Source organism: Marmota flaviventris, chromosome 4, assembly GCF_047511675.1.
Source record: "Marmota flaviventris isolate mMarFla1 chromosome 4, mMarFla1.hap1, whole genome shotgun sequence".
In the NCBI taxonomy this organism is placed as follows: Eukaryota; Metazoa; Chordata; class Mammalia; order Rodentia; family Sciuridae; genus Marmota; species Marmota flaviventris.
In genome coordinates, this window is record NC_092501.1 from 58,762,990 (window position 1) to 58,783,303 (window position 20,314).

Sequence of the window (20,314 nt, forward strand, 5' to 3'; positions counted from 1 at the left end):
AATAGCTGCCATTCTGACTGGAGTGAGATAAAATTTTAGAGTAATTTTGATTTGCATTTCTCTAATTGCTAGAGATGTTGAACATTTATTTCATATATTTGTTGATTGATTGTATATCCTCTTCTTAGAAGTGTCTGTTCAGTTCCTTGGCCCATTTACTGATTGGGTTATTTTTTTTTTTTGGTGTTAAGATAATTTAATGCTTTATATAATCCTAGAGATTAGTGCTCTATCTGATGTGCATGTGGTAAAAATTTGCTCCCAAAATATAGGCTGTCTATCACCTCACTGATTGTTTCTTTTGCTGAGAAGCTTTTTAGTTTGAATGCATCCCATTTGTTGATTCTTGATTTTAATTCTTGCACTATTGGAGTCTTATTAAGGAAGTCGGTGCCTAATCCAACATGATGGAGATTGGGGCCTACTTTTTCTTCTAATACGTGCAGTGTCTCTGTTTTAATTCCTAGGTCCTTGATCCACTTCTATTTAACAAAGTCCTTAAAACACTGGCCAGAGCAATTAGACAGACAAAAGAAATTAAAGGGATATGGATAGGAAAAGAAGAGCTCAAATTAGCACTATTTGCCAGTAATATGATTCTATACCTAGAAGACTCAATGAATTCCACCAGAAAGCTTCTAGAACTAGTAAATGAATTCAGTAAAGTAGCAGTTTATAAATTCAATACCCATAAATCAAAGCCATTTCTGTAAATCAGTGACAAAGGGAAACAAGGAAAACTACCCCATTTACAACAGCCTCAAAAAAATAATAAAATTCTTGGGAAATCAACTTAACAAAAGAGGTGAAAGACCTCTACAATGAAAACTACAGAATGCTAGAGAAATAAATTAAAGAAGACCTTAGAAAGACGGAAAGATCTACCTTGTTCTTGGATAGGCAGAATTAATATTGTCAAAATGATCATACTACCAAAAGCACTGTACAGATTTAATGCAATTTTGATCAAAATTCCAATGACATTCCTCACAGAAATAGAAAAAGCAGTCATGAAATTCATCAGGAAAAATAAGAGACCCAGAATAGCTAAAGCAATCCTTAGCAGGAAGAGTGAAGCAGGTGGCATCACTACACCAGACCTTAAACTATACTACAGAGCAATAGTAACAAAACAGCATGGTATTGGCACCAAAATAGACCTGTAGATCAATAGTACAGAATAGAGGACACAGAGACTAATCCACATCATTACAGTTATATTACATAAAGGCACCAAAAACAGGCATTGGTGAAAAGATACTCTCTTCAACAAATGGTGCTGAGAAAACTGGAAATCCATATGAAACAAAATGAAATTATACCCCTATCTCTCACCATGATGATTTAATTCTTCAGGATAAATACTGAGGAGTGGTATAGCTGAGTCATGTGGTGGTTCCATGCCTCATCTTTTGAGGAACCTCCATTCTGATTTCTGTAGTGGTTGCACCACTACAATTTACAATCCCACTTTTACACCAACAGTGTAAAAGTGTCCCCCTTCCTCCACATCCTCTCCAGAATTTATTATTGTTTGTATTCTTGATGACTGCCATCTGACTGGTGTGAGAGGAAATCTTAGTGTAGTTTTGATTAACATTTCCCTAATTGCTAATGATGCTGAGCATTTTTTTTCACATATTTGTTGGCCATTTATATTTCTTCTTCATAGAAGTATCTGTTTAATTCATTTTCCCATTTATTAATTGGGCTATTTGGTTTTTAGTGTTCAATTTTTTTAGTTGTTTATAGTCTAGATATTAATCTTCTGCCAGAAGAGTGGATCACAAAGATTCTCTCCCATTCTGTGGGTTCTGTCTTCACATTTCTAATTGTTTCTTTTGCTGTGCAGAAGCTTTTTCATTTGATTCTGTCCCATTTATTAACTCTTGGCACTATTTCCTGAGCATTAGGGAGTCTATTAAGAAAGTTGTTGTCTGTGCCTAAAAGCTGGAGTGTGAACCCTGTGTTTTCTTCAAAGGGATTGCCTGGTTTCTGGTCTATTTCAAGGTCTTTTATCCATTTTGAGTTGATTTTTGTATGGGGTGAGAGATAAGGATCTAGTCTTGCTCTACATATAGATAACAGTTTTCCCAGCACGATTTGTTTAAAAGACTGTCTTTTCTCAATGTATGTTTTGGCACCTTTGTCAAGGATCAGACGACTGCAGATGTGTGGGTTTGTCTCTGGATCTTCTATTCTTTACCATTGGTCTACATTGAACAGGTACATTTTGAAAGGTATTCTGGGTATTACACCAAGTCATTATGAAGCTATGAAAATCCCAGATGAAGTGGCTATCTAATTAGTTTCAGTAAATAAAAAATACCCAAGTAGGTGGGGTAGAAAAGATGGGGATCCCAAAGGCATCAAATTAAGAGCTACAGCAGGAAGCATAGTGGGGGGCATATAACAAGAGGAAGCACCAAAGAGAGAGAGAGGCAGTATTGACAGTGGAACGAAAAGGAGGGAGGGAGCCAAGGTAAGATCTCTCCTGAGAAAGGAATAAAGATGTTCCTCCTCAACTGCGATTTATCACCAGAGTCATCAGCTATAAAAGGACGGGCTGGGTTGAATGCTTTAACAGATTTCTTTTATCTATAGCTAAGAATGAAGGTCAAACCTGTAATAAATGATAAAAAATGTAAGTTCAAAGTATCTTTACCTAAACATGATATTTCCAGTGAGTTCATACCAGCAGAATAGACAGTAGGACAGTTACTTCCCTTTAAGTGACACTGTGCTCTGATTAAAGTGGCCTAAGATAGAATCTGCTAGGTAAAGCCTCATGCCAGCATCTCCAACAGCCTCTGTCAACAAAATCTTCAAGGCCTTTTTGTCACCTTCTATCCAGCCCTGTCTCTCCAGTGCTGTAGTGGTACAATTTCATTTTTGTCTGATCGACCTTTCTTTATTTATTTTATTTTTATTTATTAATAATAATAATAATAATTATTATTATTATTATTATTATTATTATTATTATTTTGCAGTTCCAGATGGACCCATACCTTTATTTTATTTATTTATTTTTATGTGGTGCTGAGGATTGAACCCAGTACCTCACATGTTTTAGGCAAGTGCTCTGCCACTGAGCCACAACCCCAGCCCTATCTGATTGACATTTTTTAAAATTTATTTTAATTAGGTATATATGACAGCAGAATGCATTTTGATTCATTGTCCACAATTGCAGCACAACTTTTCATTTCTCTGATTGACTTTTAATTTGAACACAGTGCTATACATTTGACTCTGCAAAATGCAACCTTACAGTTTAGCCCATCATTTCAAACTATAATTCTATCCACTCTAAATATAGTGATCTTCCTACATCAGTGTCATCCTCAACTGGCTAATGTTGGCTTCTAAGTGTATCTAAACAGAATAAACCCAAGGACAGAGCCTTGTGACACAATGTTGAGAACTTCTTTCCCAGCCGAATATAATCAAAATAATTAATAAACTACAGATGTACCTAAATGCATGATTAACCACCCCCAAGGTTGAGGACAATGAAGATGATAAAATGATGAAGGTAAAACCGATTATACCTGGGGCCATTGTGCACACCTGTAATCCCAGAGGCTTGGGAGGCTGAGGCAGGATGATCGTGAGTTCAAAGCCAGTCTCAGCAACACAGTGAGGCCCTAAGTAACTCAACCAGACCCTAAATAAAATACAAAAAAGGGACTGGGGTTAAGTGCCCCTGGGTTCAATTCCTTGTACCAAAAAAAAAAAAAAAAACTGATTATAATGATCCACCAATACTTATTGATCATCACATGCCAAGCCCTGTGGCAAATTCTTTAAGTGCAATTTCTGCTTTAATTCCACAACTACCATATTGGGTAGTTTCGAATATTATCCCTATTTTACAATTGAGGAAACAGAAACTGGCTTCAAGTACTAATATAGCTTTGTCATGAATATGCAGATGGTAAGCAATGGAGACAAAATTTTTAAATTTTGTCTAGAGGCCATCTTCCTCTAGAATCAAATTCTTAACCACTCCATTCATCTGTTTCCATGCAAGGCAAGGTTCTATTCACGCCCTTCTAAAATAAAGATAGAAATTGTGGAGGGGCCAGACATGGTATGTGGAAAACAAATGAACTAGAAGAAAGGTCCTTGCCCTCTCATAACTTACAATCCTGCTGTAAGGATAAGACTTAGAAAATAGAGATATTTGAAAATAGAAGTTTATCTTAGTGCTAAAAAATATGAACCAGACCTAAGCCTTCTTTTCCAGCTCAGTTCTCTAACTTTAAGGTCACAGACTGGAAATTTATAAACCTACACAGAAAAGGATAAAGGGAAAAAGTGCATAGACCTCCCCTGCAAGGAGTCTGAAGGAGGCTTCTTCCCTTTAGGATTTTAGCCACAGGCTGCTGCTGTGCTCTGGGGAATAATGGGAATAAATTGAAGTCCATTGAATTACTGCCCATACACTTAATGCTTAGGGATGGAGCTTCTCAAAAAACGTCCTGCAGAGCCACAGTTACATCAGAGGTGCTAGGGAGTACAATGACTAGGCAATGAACCACCAAAGCTCCGGACAACCAGAAAAACATTTGCACTAAAGTTGGTGGCCTGAATTCTTCAAATCAGATGCAGTAATCCTAGAGTTAAATTTCATCAAGTTCAAAAGTCTCATTACCAACCAGATTATCAATTATAATCTCAGTGCCCAAAGATAACATGTAATTCATGGTCTGTCATCCCAATTGTTTCCAGCAAGTAAATTAAAAAAAAAAAAAATGTCTTCAGAGAGATCCATCCCAGTCTCTTGCTGTGTGACCAAGAACAGCCACTAGTTCACCTGGAAGCACTGTGATAATAGTGGGAGATATGAATGGGAAAATGCCTTGCACACTGAAAGGCACATCACAAAGTTATCACTCTCAGTAGGTGTTCAGGCACAAATTAATGCCCATGCGGGTTGGTGGGGGTCCCCTATAATATGCAAAGCACTCTGCAATCCAATCCATCTTTTTCATTGGACTCAGCTGTTCCATTCCACCTTCTCACCCCAACCTCACTTATACTCCCCCAACTCCACAGGACACATCACCCCAGCTTACTCAGAACTTTTTCATGCTCCTAACCCTTTGGGATGGCAAATACATAACACTAAAGAGGTCAAATATGACTCCTAAAAGAATTCAATATTAAAACATACAGGAAACTTGATTCTCATTCATTTCCCATTATCTGACATTATCCCCTCCAGGCAGTATATCTTAATAACCAAATATTTGCATAATGCCTTTCTTTTTATGTCCTTGAATCCAACCAATTGCTTTAGAATATTTCCCCATCCCTCTAATGGTATCAAATCCAATTAACTGATATGTTAATTTTAGGTAACTTGGGGTATTCAGAGCACTTTGATGAACGATTATAAATCATCAACTAACAAAGAAGACAAGACCTGTGGGCAAGAAAATGTCAGAAACTTCTCCTCCTGTTCCTTTCATTAGAAGAGTTATTATAGTAATGGGAGGAGGCTGGATTGAGAAGATAATCTTATGAGGCTTTGGGAAGTGTTTGTGAAGGTTTTCTTTTTTTTTTTTTTTTAAATATTTATTTATTTATTTTTTAGTTTTTGGCAGACACAACATCTTTGTTTGTATGTGGTGCTGAGGATCGAACCCGGGCCGCATGCATGCCAGGCGAGCGCACTACCGCTTGAGCCACATCCCCAGCCCTGTGAAGGTTTTCTATTCTGAGTTGGTTTAGCAGTTCTATCTAAGCTCCTTGTTCTGGTGGATGTCTCATAATGAATTAAAACTCCCAGTTTTTTTGTTTGTTTGTTTGTTTGATTTGGTTAGGTTTGTTTTGTTTTTGAGGCAAAGTTTCCTGATCTCTTTTAAGATGCCCCAGGACTACTAAAACGTTGTGACAATTAAAAATGTACTTGTGCCATCACATTATGTCTCCACGCCATGCAAAGACTGCAATCCCCTTCTCCACCTGGGGACTCTCATTCTCCCTCGACAAAGAAGCTGAGCCATCCCAGAGCATCTCACCTGACACGAAGATGGGGCCAAGACTCAGGATGTCTTGGCAACATGACAACTAGAATATTTGTCTATTATGACAGTTATAAAATTACAAATATTTGCATAAATAAAGTTTTTATAAAACTTTGAATCCTTTTCACCCATCTTTGAGTCCATGGTTCCTACCACAGCGTCTGGCAACTAATAGCTAAGAAAATAATTGTTTATACACTGGGAAAAAATGTCTACTAACCTCTTAGATACAGATTATCCTTGGGGACATCACTTTAATTTCAAAGCTCAAACAAACTCAAAAATGTTCAAGTGGAAGTCTAATTAGTGTTTCATTGTGCTGTGCCCTTTTCATAGTAAAAAATTTATTAGTAAAACTTCCAGATGCCCAAGAGGCATGGGTAAACGCCCAAACTCTCCATTTTATCATCTCTCTGCATTTTCCTCTGCAAATTGTGATGACTGGGTAGAGATGAAATTGACAAAAAGAAAAAGAGGTAATTGACTTGAGTAAAATTACCACTAAAAAGTTAGCCTTGAGGATACACGGCAGCACCGCTCTCTCGTACACTGTTAGAGAAAATTAATCATCTGAAGCTGTTTACAAGACTCCAAATATTGCCCTTACATGATAAAACCTCCACTTTTAGCACTCATTGGTGCAAAGGCCAATTGACTTCCAGCAAAGTGGCCTGATTTATAAGCTTATCTGTTAGTTCACAGACTAAATAAATAAATAAATAAAAATAAAAATTAGAACTGTTTTTAAATTTAAAAATTAAAAAAAAAACCACATGTATTTGTGTGTGTGCATGTGTGTGTGTGTGTGTGTGTGTATTCCAAGAAGATCCTTTTTATACCTCTATCTACTGATGCATATCTTTAGCATAGGAATATTTAATATGGTATAGTCATCAGATTTTAAAGCTGAGAGATTCACATACTGTAATTACTGATTTTTCCCCCAATCATCTTTCTAAACCAGGGGCTCTTTGAAGACGAAAATGGGTCCTGCTAATCATTATATCCTTCCCTAACTCCTTGTTCTGACATATTAAGCACTTAGAATATGGGCTTGAATAAATTAGAATGGATCCATGGTCACTTCTATAATAATAGCTCTCTTTATTAAGGTATTATCTGTCCTGAGATTTGATTTCATTCAATTCTCACAACAGTTCTTTGAGGTGGTATTACAGTTCAGATATGAGGTGTCCCCTGAAAGCTCATGTGTGAACCAATGCAGAACTGTTCACAGGTGAAGTGATGACATTACCAGAGCTGTAACCGAATCAGTGGATTAATAATTTGACTGGGTTACTGGGTGAGAACTGTGGGCAGGTAGACCATGGTTGGAGGAAGTTGGTCACTGGGTGTGTCCTTGGGGATTGTATTATCCCTGGCTCCTTGCACCCAAGTTCTCTCTGCTTCCTAGCTGTCAAGAACTGAGCAACTTTCCTCCTCCATGTCCCTCTGCCACGATGTTCTGCCTCACCTTGGGTCCAGAGCTATAGAGTTGACTGACCATGGACTAAACCTCTGAAACCATGATCCAAAATTAACATTTCCTCCCCTAAGTTGCTCTTGTCAGGTAGATTGGCCAATGACAAGAAGCTGACTAACCCAGCTGGGCACTATGATTAACTTCATTTTAGAGAAGAAAAAAACTGAGCCCTGAGAAAGTTAAGTAACTGACCAAAAGCCATACAGCTACATAACAGTGATCATACCAGACTTTAGTAAATTCTTTGTTTTCAAAACTCATGCATGTGTTAAAACACTCTCCCAAGACCCACCTTTATTATTTCTCTCCATGTATTTGGAAACTATGTAAGCCAGGCTAAGATAAGTATTGGGACAAACAGCAACAATGTTTTAGTGGTTTTTACATAAGAGCACAATCTATCATAAAATGTCTGAGGTTCTAGAAGATGGCAGGACCATAACATGGAAGAAGTCTTGGAGTCCCTTGATTAATCCTCTGCATCTAGCCTGCAGACTGAAGGAAAAAATGAGAGCTGTGTATGAGAAGTTATAATGGGTCAGGCCAAAGAGTAATGCACATCACTTCACTCACATCCTAATGGCCAGAACTCAGTCGGACGACCATGTCTTATGTCATGGCATGAAAGTGCAATCTCTGAGAGGCCAGGTAGAAAAGGAGAAGGCGGGTGTTGGTAAGCACTAACAGCTTCTATACCAGAAAGCTAGCAGACTTGAGGCTGAAGCCCAGCATCAGATGACTTTATAAGCACAGTAACAGATCTTCCTCTTAATGACCTTGTAAGCATTATGTTTTTCATCCTTCACTCTAAACTACCCTGACCTATTAGCAACTGTAGGCTCTTCTGCTGCCCTAGCCTGATGCTACCTGAAGAGTAGGTATTTACATTCCTAAAATACAAATACATATCCTTTAACTTTTAAGGGGAAAAAAACAATATTCAAAATTTATTTCTTGTCGTACTGATATTTTAGGAAATGTCATTTCTATTCCATAAATCTGCTTACCTTTAGGAAAAATTTACTGCCAAGTAACTCAACAGTAAGTTCTCTGAACACAATTAAAATTTTAAATGATTTGCAAACATTGTATTTACAAAAACTGTATTTGTGATTATTAGGATCATAGGTTTGATAAAGCAGAGTTAACCTATGGTATACTGAATTTAAATACAAGTTATATTTAATTTATTCATTCAACAAATATGTATTAAATACTGTGCTTTGTTTTATCCCAAATTCAGGGCGAAAGGCCCAGCCTCAATAGATTCAATATAGCAATGAATTATGAAAAAATAAATTGAGATTCCATAAAATAATCTTGGGTCAAAAATCTGGGCCTATATCCCTTTCTGGATACTGTTCTCAGACCTCAGCAAATGTGGAAAAACATGTTTAAGTTGTATTTAGTTTTGTCTACCAAATGTACCATTTTCTACAGTTACAGAGCCTCAGAACAATATAACAAATTCATAGAAACTGACCTGTTGTCTGAGTTTCCTGAAGTTTACCATTGCCTCCCAGAGTTAAAAACCAGTTTCTACTTCCTAAAATTGTCAAGACTATCAAGATTCAAGGTCCTCAAGATTACCCACACAACTCCATTCTTAAAATTTCACTCTGAAAATGACATTCAGTTCATTCCAATGGCTTCTAAACATAGCTAACCATCAAACTCATCAGGAAATTCATGCTTATATAAATTCTATAAACTCCTGGTCCATACTCCAGATCTGTTGAATCAGAATCTCTGAGACTGAGGTCTGAGAATTTATAGTCTTAATAAAACCCCCAGTTAATCCTGATACTGTGCCCAGAAAGAAGCCCAGCATCTTTTGTGCTTGCCCAATATTGTTGGGTTCTGCATTAGGTCTCCCTGTCCAAACTCTCCCCATCTTTGACAGTCACCCAGTTTCTACAGGTTGGACTGGGAGCCACCCTCTTTCCTCTGGGGATTGATCCTATGCTTCTTAGAAACAGTTTTATCTCACTGCAATTCCCTAGTAATTCCAACCCAGAGGCAAGTGTTCTTGTTATCCCAATCGCCTTGTCAGCCTACATTTTAATGAAGGCATATTCTCAAACCCTCTCCAAAATCCAAATCAGAAAGTGGATTTTAAAACAAACAAGTTAACACTACTTTAAAACCCATTTCCAGTCATTCTCACATCCTTAGTACAAATCCTTTAAAACTCCAGAAGTCATTAAGGGGTGGCCCCAAAGGTTTTTGATTGTCAGGAAGTGTTATTGAGATGGATCTGTTGAAGAGCTGCATTATGCCATTTCACACTTCTGTCAAAGTTTTATTAGATTTCTAAACCGAAGATAAATACTTTATTTTTAACCATAACAGTCTGAAGCTCTAAGAGGGAAAACGAGAAAGTCAAATGATCCTAAACTCTAGTATTGAAGATGGAATTGCACACTTTCAAGTGGAACTGCTGTAATTCAAAGAAGGACCTCTGCAGTAATGAGAAACAACCACAACGAGAATCATGACAATTATATGTAGGAAGAGCTAACCTTCCCCACCGATGGCTTCATTTAATTTCCTTATTTAGTATAGCTCCATTGCATTCACACTGTCAAGAAAAAGAAAGAAAGAAAGAAAGAAAGAAAGAAAGAAAGAAAGAAAGAAAGAAAGAAAGAAAGAAAGAAAGAAACCTTCCCTTATTAACTCCTTTAATATGATCAGAAACCTTGACAGGCAGGCTACTTGAGAGACAGCTCATAGACTCTCCAAGACAGAAAAGAGCCACAGGGATTATCTACCCCTACCTTCTTTTCAATACAAGAATCCTTTTCCTGGTGTCATTGACAAAGAGAAACAACCAGACACTGCTTCAAAGCTTTCAAGGAAATAAGGAGGACTGACATTTATAGGGCACTTTGCAGATAACAAAGCACCTTCAATCATATTGTCTCACCTAAATTATATTGTAGATGATGACATGGAGATTTTGAGAGATTAAATGACTCGCTAGCATGACACAGCTAACAAATGGCTGAGGCAAGACTCGTATTAAGTCTTTGGACTACAAATCTGTGTTGCTTTCCTTGCTGCCTCCCTAGCCAGAATCAAGGTAGGTTCTGTTCTTGGCAAAACATTCTACTACTTTGTTGGATAATGCAATGATTTTAAAATTCTCAAAGAAGAAAATAATCTACCTTTCTGTAAGTTTTTTTTTAATTAAAAATAAACTTAAATAGTGCTTACTCCATTAAAGGCACCAGTTGAAGTATTTTCCCAGTATGAACCCATGTAACTCCCATAGCAATCATATGAAATAAATGCTGTTATTATCCTCATTTTACAGATGTGAAAACCAAAGCTCAAATAAATGGCAGAACTGCAATTATAAACCCAACTAGTCTGACTCCAGAATCCAAATACCATCCTGCCTCTCACCTTTACCATGGGGACTTCATTCTAATCTTTGAATCAATACAGAAGAAAATTCCTTCTTTGGTCACTTAATACTCATGCAAATATTTGAAGGTCACTCTCAAACTACACCCCCCCTCTCCCCGCGCAAACTTATATCTCTCAAGGTCCTATCAGAGAAACTGAACCAGAAATGAAATATAGAATAATGGATTAATTATAAGGATTTGACTTTCCACAATTATGGGAATTAACATCTATAATTCTCTTTTATGTATGTCTGATACTAAAAATCCTATATTCAAGGTTGAAATTTGAACAAATTAAATTTTTTAATGTTTTATCAAGGATGTTCTTAAGTGAAACTAGTTTTTCTGAAAAAATGCAAGATCATGGCAGTGAAAACAATAAATACAGGAACTAGTATAGTTTGGTGCCCCTGCTTGGATTCCTGTTAAAGAACCAAAAATTTGCCCACCACTATTTGTGAGTTATTGTGCAAATAACAACACAGGGAAAGGAAAATAACCTTTTCCTTTCCCATGAACATGGCATTGAAAATGCTGATCCCTGAAATGGAATCAGGGATGCCCAGGGGTTTTTTTAAGGATCAATGCACTCTTGTGTATCGAGGAAGTTCTGGCATTTTAACTCAGTTTAGGGTAGTTCACCTGTGAATTTACATTTAAGTCAGTTGACCAAAAATCATACACATACTCTCTCTCTCTCTCTCTCTCTCTCTCTCTCTCTCTCTCTCTCTCTCTCTCTCTCCCTCTCTCTCTCTCTCTCTCTCTCTCCCTCATGCACACACATTGCATACTCAATCTTTCTTAAGGTTAATATTCCCTATGGCTTCCGCTTAATTCAATGAGGCTAGCCTGCAAAATCCCAATTCCAAAACAAAAGGAGCTTCAAGCACGGCACCTTATGAGTTACCTATCTTTCCTTAGTGTAGCTGTAAAGAAATGTTTTAGTGAACATCTTGTAAAGGAACAGTTATTATAAGATTAATTGCCTCAATTTCCACTAGGAGGTCTAATCATTCCATGCGTCCATTTGGTTTCCAATAGCACCCTGCCTTCTTGTTGACTTCATCCATCATTCCAGTTTTAAAGACCAGTCTTAATTTTGATTCGACTATTCATGCTTTGTGCCAAGACATTCTTGGAAATCCTGAGCTACAGACTGGGTACGGTTCTTAACCCTCTTCCACGTGACATTCCTTTGTTTTTCTGAAGAGAAATGGATTCATTTTATCCACAAAATTAAACAAAACATTGGGAAACTGTGCCTAGTTGCTTCTCTTAGTATTTTCTATTAGTTATTCTAGGAAGTTTGTCTCCCATTACCCACAATAAGAGCAAAAAGTTGGTGTCCCCATAGTGAACCAGTTATAAAAGGGGATCTCTGATAATCTCATTCTTGGATGCAGTGACCATGCTGTGACCATGGATACTGGCTGTTGACAGACCTCTTCTACCATCTTCTAAGGTCGGGGAAAGGAGAGCCATGCATTCTCCACTGTACAAACTGAAAACACAAAGAAAAACCTCATCAATAGAGGATTAATAACCCGAATAAGTAATAGTTTATTGTTACTGAAAAGTATGTTGAGAGGCTGGGGATGTGGCTCAAGCAGTATCGCGCTCGCCTGGCATGCGTGTGGTCCGGGTTAGATCCTCGGCACCACATACAAACAAAAATGTTGTGTCCGCCGAAAACTAAAAAATAAATATTAAAACTCTCTCTATGTTGAGAAAAAATAAAGCAGATTTATATAAAAAAGACATTTAGTTGATTTTTCTTTTACAGATCTGAAAAAAAATCTCTACTCAGTACCTTATAAAGGATTGGTTATGTTATAGAGTTCTGACTCCATTCTATTGATGTTTGACAGACAGCTTTTAAGGGTGGCTCCTCCCTCACCCCCTTCTGACCACATCTGGCTCAATGGACTAAATGTTTGTCCAAACAAAAGCTATGTGTTGAACCCCAATTTCTATGGTATGGCATTTGGAGTTGAGATCATTGTCTCTGGGAGACAATTAGATGAGAAGGATGAACCACTCATATGTGGAATTACTGCCCTTATTTTTTTAAAGAGGTTGCTAGCTATCTTCCCAACCATGAAAAGATCCAACTAGAAGTCAGTTGTTTGCAACCCAGAAGAGAGCCCTCACCAGATCTGACAGCTGGCACCCTGACCTCAGATTTCCACCTTTCAGAACTATGAAAAACATTTCTGTTGTTTATAAGCCAGGCCACATACAGTATTTTGTTACATGGCAGCCCAAACAGCCTAGGACAAAGAAAGACCAGCTAGCCTGGAAAAGACTGAAGCCTCATAGGTTCCTCCCCCTGCACAGGAACTCTCCCACTGGCCTCACCCCAAGCTGTTAAAAAAAAAAAAAAAAACCTCTGGGCCAATCTCCTTCTCTTGCGTTCTCAAGCCATTTTAGACCTGCTTTGGAGACATTGGGATAATGTCTCCCAATGGACATTGGGCAACATTTGGGGACATTTTCTGTTGTCACACCTGTGAAGATACTGCTAGCATCCAGCACATACAGGCAAGAAATGCTGCTGAACATCATACAAGGTGCAAGACACTCCCCCCCGCAGAAAGAATTATATGGTGCAAACAATCGACAGTGCCAAGGTTGAAAAACTCTGCTCCCGGGCTGGGGATGTGGCTCAAGCGGTAGCGCGCTCGCCTGGCATGCGTGCGGCCCAGGTTCTATCCTCAGCACCACATACAAACAAAGATGTTGTGTCCGCCGAAAACTAAAAAATAAATATTAAAAAATTCTCTCTCTCTCTCTCTCTCTCTAAAAAAAAAAAAACTCTGCTCCCAGAATAAAGAGGAGAAAATTAATTTCAACTGAAATATTTGGGTCAGCTTCTTAGAGGTAGGGATATTTGAACTGGACCATGAAGGATAAGTAGCCTCTTGACAAATGAGGGTGCAAAGAGTAAGAACTACTCCTGGCATCCCTGTTTGGACTCCACAGAAAAGCACATGCAGGCAGAGCAGACGGTTTTATGGGGTTAACACGTAGTAAATAACCACTGTCCCTACCCCCAACCCCAGTCCCACATCCTAACACGGTTGTCCTATGAGTAGTACCAACTCATAGTGGGAAGTGTCATAACTTCCCTTTGTGTCATTTAGCAAAGATAAAATTAATTTAGTAAGGTGCATGACTTGATGTTAGAAATGTATGAACAATACAGAAAATAATGAACCAGGATTCATATTTTCAACCTATGGGCAATCTAATAGAAGAGATAGATCTATGGGCAAAGAAGTCCAACAAACTTAATTTTATTGATACTGTAAAACTAGAGTAACTGAAACGGCATGGCATTGACATTAAAATATACACATAGTCCTCTAGAACAGAACAGAGAGTGTAGGAGCAAACCCATTCACCTACAGCCAGTTGACCTTTAACAAAGATGCTAAGAACACAAATTGGAGAAGGGACAGTCTTTCCAATAAATGATGCTGGGGAAATTGGATATTCACATGCAGAAAAATGAAACTAGAACCCTATCTCTTACCAGTTACAATCAACTTAAAATGGATAAAAGACCTAAATATGAGACCTGATAATATGACTTGATTACACCACAACTTAGAAGAAACTCTTCAAGCCACTTGAATGGGCAAGAATCTTATGGACAAGACCCCAAAACACAAGAAATAAAATAAACAAATTGGATTTCATGAGTAATAAGCTATTACTCATTCCAGTTATCAGTCCTCTATTGATGAGGTTTTTCTTTTTGTTTTCAGTTTGTACAGTGGAGAATGCACGGCTCTCCTTTCCCCCACCTTAGAAGATGGTAGAAGAGGTCTGTCAACAGTCAGTATCCATGGTCACAGCATGGTCACTGCATCCAAGAATGAGATTATCAGAGATCCCCTTTTATAACTGGTTCACTATGGGGGCACCAACTTTTTGCTCTTTCTTCTTTCTCAGCAGAGGAAGCAATCAACCTAGAGAAGAGACAACTGACAGAATGGGAGAAAGTGTTTACAAATTACACATATGACAAGGAATTAGCATCCAAAATACATAAAGAACTCCAAAAAGTCAATTGCAAAAGAAATGATCCAACTACTATGGGCAGTGGATCTAAATAGACTTTTTTTTTCTTTTTTTGGTGCCAAGGATTGAACTCAGGGGTGCTTAACCACAGAGCCACATCCCCAACCCTTTTGTTATGTGTTATTTAGAGACAGGGTTGCTGAGTTGCTTAGGGCCTCACTAAATTGTTGAGGCTGGCTTTGAACTCGAGATCCTCCTGCCTCCTGAAATACAGGCATGCACCACGGTACCAGGCAAAATAGACATTTCTTGAAGGAAGACATACAAATAGACAAGAAAAGGAAAAACTATTCCATATCTCTATTCATCAGGGAATACAAATCAAAACCACAACGAGCTATTACCTCACTTTGTAGTAAAAATGATTTCATAAAAATGATTACTATCAAAGTGACAAAATATAACAAGTACCAACAAGGATATGCAGAAAAATAATTCCTTGCACAGTGTTGTTGGGAATGTAAATCAGAAGAGCCATTGTGGAAAACAGTATGCAGGTTCCTCAAAAACTTAAAATAAAACTACCATATGATCCAGCAATCTCATCACTGGGTATTTGTAAAAGAAATTAAACCAGTCTATCAAAAAGACATCTGCACTCTTGTTTGTTATATAGCACTATTCACAATAGCCAAGAAATGGAAACAACTTAAATGCCCATCAACAGAAAAATCAATAAAGAAAATGTGGTGTCTATAGAAAATGGAATACTATCCGGCCATAAAAAAGGACAAAATCTTGTCATTTGCAGAAACATGGATGAAACTGGAGGTCATTTTGTCAAGTGAAATAAGACTAGCACAGCAAGACAAGTACCGCATGTTCTCCTCATATGTGAAATCTAAAACAGTTCATCTCACAGAAGCTGAGAGCAGGATGGTCTTTAACAGAGTCTAGGAGGAGTAAATGGAGAGGAGAAGTTATAGAAAGATCAATAAATGGGTATAAGTTATAGTTAGATGGGGGAAATAATTTCTGGTGAGCTATGGCACAGCTGGGTAACTATAAATGACATTAATGTCCTTTACACTTAAAAAAAAACTAAAAGAAAGGATTTTGAATGTTTTTATCAAAAGAAGTGATAATTGATTGAAGAGAGGTTTACCTGAATTTGAACATTATAAAGTTTATACATGTATTAAAGTATCATCCTATTAATAGGTAAGATTTTATATATCAACTAAAAATAAAATGATACAGCTGGGTGTGGTGGTGCATGCCTTGTAATCCCAGCAGCTCAGGAAGCTAAGGCAAGAGGATCACAAGTTCAAAGCCAGCCTTAGCAATTCAGCAAGTCCATGAGCAACTCAGTGAGACCGTCTCTAAATGAAATACGAAAACGGGCTGGGGATGTGGCTCAGTGGTTAAATGTCCCTGACTTCAATCCCTGGCACCAAAATATAAAATAATAAAATAAAATTTAAAAATACAAATAAGTTTTTTTAAATTTTATTGAAAGTAATTTTCAACTGCTCCTTACATTAGTGAGTGATATAAGGGAAATTCTCCACGAGATCCCCAACATATATGAAATGCACAAATTTGTGTGTGAATTTTAATGTAATGAGTTAATTTGGCGTATACCCATGTCCGTAGTTCTCCAGTGGTGTCTGTCTTACATGGCAGTCACAGCAACTCAGCCCTCTGCAAATTGGGACCCTCTGTGTGCTCAATGCCAGTGTTCTCCAAGATTCCCCTCTCTGACTTCAAGTTTATCAGTCAAGAATGCAGGACTATTGAAAGATACAAGAAACTCATTCTCGTATGTGGCACTGAATGTTTGTCAGAACCACTGGAGGGGGAGAAATGAATCTGTCGCTAACCACCGCGTTTTCATTCTGGATAGCCCTAAACATGAGCAGCTGGGCTGAGATTGCCTTCGCAGAGTTCACAAGGGATTTTTACAGCTGTCACATCTAAGCAAGTCTTAAAAATCATTTCTCAAAGCCAGACTTATTGGAGACAGGCATCTGGTGACAAATGTTGAAAGAATAACAAAACCCTCTGTACTCTGGGTTTCTTGACCTTCTTGTTTATTAATGTTCAGCTTCCTCCCCCATCCCTAATTTCAAAACCACACCACTGGGCTCTACTTAATGCAAGCTGTTGGAGACAAGTGAAATAGAACAGATTTCTATGCTTCTCTGCTTGACAAAAATCAACCCATTAAAAAGTTAGCACATCAATTGACACAAGACTGCAGAGAGCAGATTTGCTCAACTCTCAGTGGGACAGTGAATACTTTTTAATTGAACCAAAACTCAAGTACTCTTCACTAAATCCCCTTATGATTAATTCTGTCAGCCAAGTAGATTATTTTCATAAATTTTTTAAAGTACAGAATTCCTTCATAGACAAGGAAGATTCCTTCTTTAATCCTAATTTGCTCACCAGAATTGTCTGGAGAGAAAGCCAAAAGATTCCCAGAGCCTATGAAAATTTTCCTTTAGGGACCTGGATTAAACTGGACAGTGGATTCTACACCATTGCAATTATTGAATTCAACTTTGTTGGATAGGAGAAGGAAAACTGGCCTTGTGCTGAGAGAAGGAGGCAAAGAGAGCAGGAATAGAGGGGATACTCTGAAATTTGCCTTACTGAAAGAGAATTTTTTTTTAACTGGGGTTTGAACCCAAGGGGCACTCTACTACTGAGCTACATCCCCAGCCCTTTTTGTTTTGTGTTTGGTTGGTTTTTGAGGTTGTTTGTTGTTGTTGTTGTTGTTATTGTTGTTGTGTTTTTGAGACAAGGTCTCGCCTAAGTTGCTGAGGCTGGCCTCAAACTTGCAATCCTTCTGCCTTAGCCTCCCAAATCACTGGGAGTACAGGCATGCGCCACTGGGCCCAGCTTGAAGCAGAATTCTAAGATCTCTAATTATTAAGTAGAATCTCATTATTCCAGGAACAATCCTTAATGTTTCCTGGATTAGGCAACAAAGGAGGGCAGGGTGAGATAGTTAATCCCTACCCTTCTTAAATATCCAAAAGGAAACAATCAATCAAACCCTGAAGGTAAGGCATATGCAGAGGAAAGGAAAGAAGTCATGGCACTAGTGCTGTCAACCCACTGGATAACCCTTCTTCCCAAGTCAATATCTGCTTTTGGACTATCTTGAGATAAATGTAACTAGCAATCAATGCCATATAAGTGACTTTCTTTTGACCTCTGACTGCACTCCAGCTGGACTCCCTAGTAGCCTCTGCCAAAGAGAAGCCAAGGACTTGGACTGAGCCTCAAAGAAGTATCCAAAAGAGCAGAAGGCATGATTCTTCCATGTACCTCAGAATGTACCCCTCTGCCCTTGACTCACCCATCCTCTATGTACAGCCACGTCCTTCTCTTTCTTCCACTACACACACACACACACACACACACACACACACACACACACCACTGCTACTCATTGCTATTCATTTTCAGTGAAGGGAGTAGTGGGAGGTGGGAGGGTGAGGGGAACATAAGGTTTTTAGTATGTGTCACATTTGAAATGCCCATTGGACAGTGGAGTGAAGGATGCCCAGCCACATTGGTAGGACAATCATCTTACTCAGTGTAGCCATTTAAATGAGAATTTCTTCTGGTTATAAATAACCTGCCAGGCACACCCATAAATGAGGTTTTCCCAGCTACCTGGGCATCTCTTAACTCATACCCATAACACTTAATATTAAAATAAGTAACTTTTTAAGTAGGTGGGGGAAGGAAAGTGGAGAGGAAAGAGGAAGAAGAAAATAAAGAAGGCTGGGTGTGGTGGCCCACACAGGAAGCTGATGCCAGAGGATCATGAGTTCGAAGCCAGCCTCAGAAACTTAGCCGTGGCCCTAAGCAACTCAGCAAGACCCTGTCTCTAAATAAAACACAAAAAGGGCTGGGGATATGGCTCAGAAGTTAAGCACCCCTGGGTTCAACTCCCTGTACAAAAAAAGAAAAGAAAGAAGAACAAGGGGAAGAGGAAGAGGGGGATGAAAAAAAGGAGCAGAAAGAAGAGGAGGAGAAAAGAAAGAAGGAAGCCTTGCTGATAAGTACAATTTTTTTCTGTTTTACTCAGTCTACCATTTTACTTTATTTTATTTTTATTTGTTCTTTTTAATTATACATGACAGTAGCTTCTATTTTGATATATGTATACGAACATGGAATATGTCTTATTCTAACTAGAATGAGATAAGTCCATTTTGTCTAATTCTATTATACATTGCTTTATTCACTCAACAATGAATAAAAAGCTCTTTCTATGTCAAGGCACCATGCAAGGCGCTGGAGACGGAGCTGACAAAATCTCATCCTTCATGGAGCTTTTACTCTAACAGGAGAAAGTGGCTAATATGTTTTTAACCAGTATACTATCAGAAAGGAAAAAATGTCTATAAGCAATACAAATGAGGTTAAGGATGGTGTCACTTACCCAGGATGAGGAAGAAGGGTTTCTCTAAAGAAAGAAAATTTCAGAAAAGCCATAACTGAGGTTCAGGAACCAGCCAGGAAGCCACAGAGGAGAGGAAAGTTCTGGCCCAGCACCTGAGGCAGGCACCTTCTTGGGATGATGATAGAGATCAGCAGACTAAAGGGCAGTGATGGAGAGAGGCTGGAGAATGAGGCTGGAGAGGTGAGAGGGGCTGGATCCAGAAGCGCCGTGCAGCACATGATAGATATATATTCCAAATTTTGTAAGAAGCCATCTGTGTAGCAGGAGCAGAGAGAAAGGTGAAATTTGATGTGATACAAGGATCATTCTGATTGCTGTATGAAGAAGTTCTATGGAGTAGCATGTTGGAATTAGAAAGATTAATTAGAAGGTCATTGCAATAGTCCTGGAATGGATGAGGAGTAAGATAGGCAAAGGTGGGTACATTAGTAATAATAAAATGTAGTCAAATCTATATGGCACTTGGCCTCGTAAATGGCCCTGCCCTCTACAGTGGAGGAAGGAGACTGGGGAGAGAGTGAGGGAAACATAAGGAGGTTTTTGGTATGTGTCTGGTTTGAAATGCCCCTTGGACTTCCAAGAGGACGTGCAAAGGTGGCTGTTGGGTACACTAGTATAGACTTGAAGAGAGGCGTTGAGGGACTTAAAATACAAAATTTAAGCCATCTAATAAGAAACAGGATTTGGAACCATAGGTCTAAGATGGGAGGAAAGAAAAAAGGACAAAATCTCCAAGGATCCCATTCTGTATGTTCCACCATTAATAGCAAACAGGAGGGAGCCCAGAAAACTAAACTGTAATGTGGCAGATAGTAACATGATATTCTGGAAGCCAAGTGAAGAAGAGATTTCCTCAAGGAACATGAGG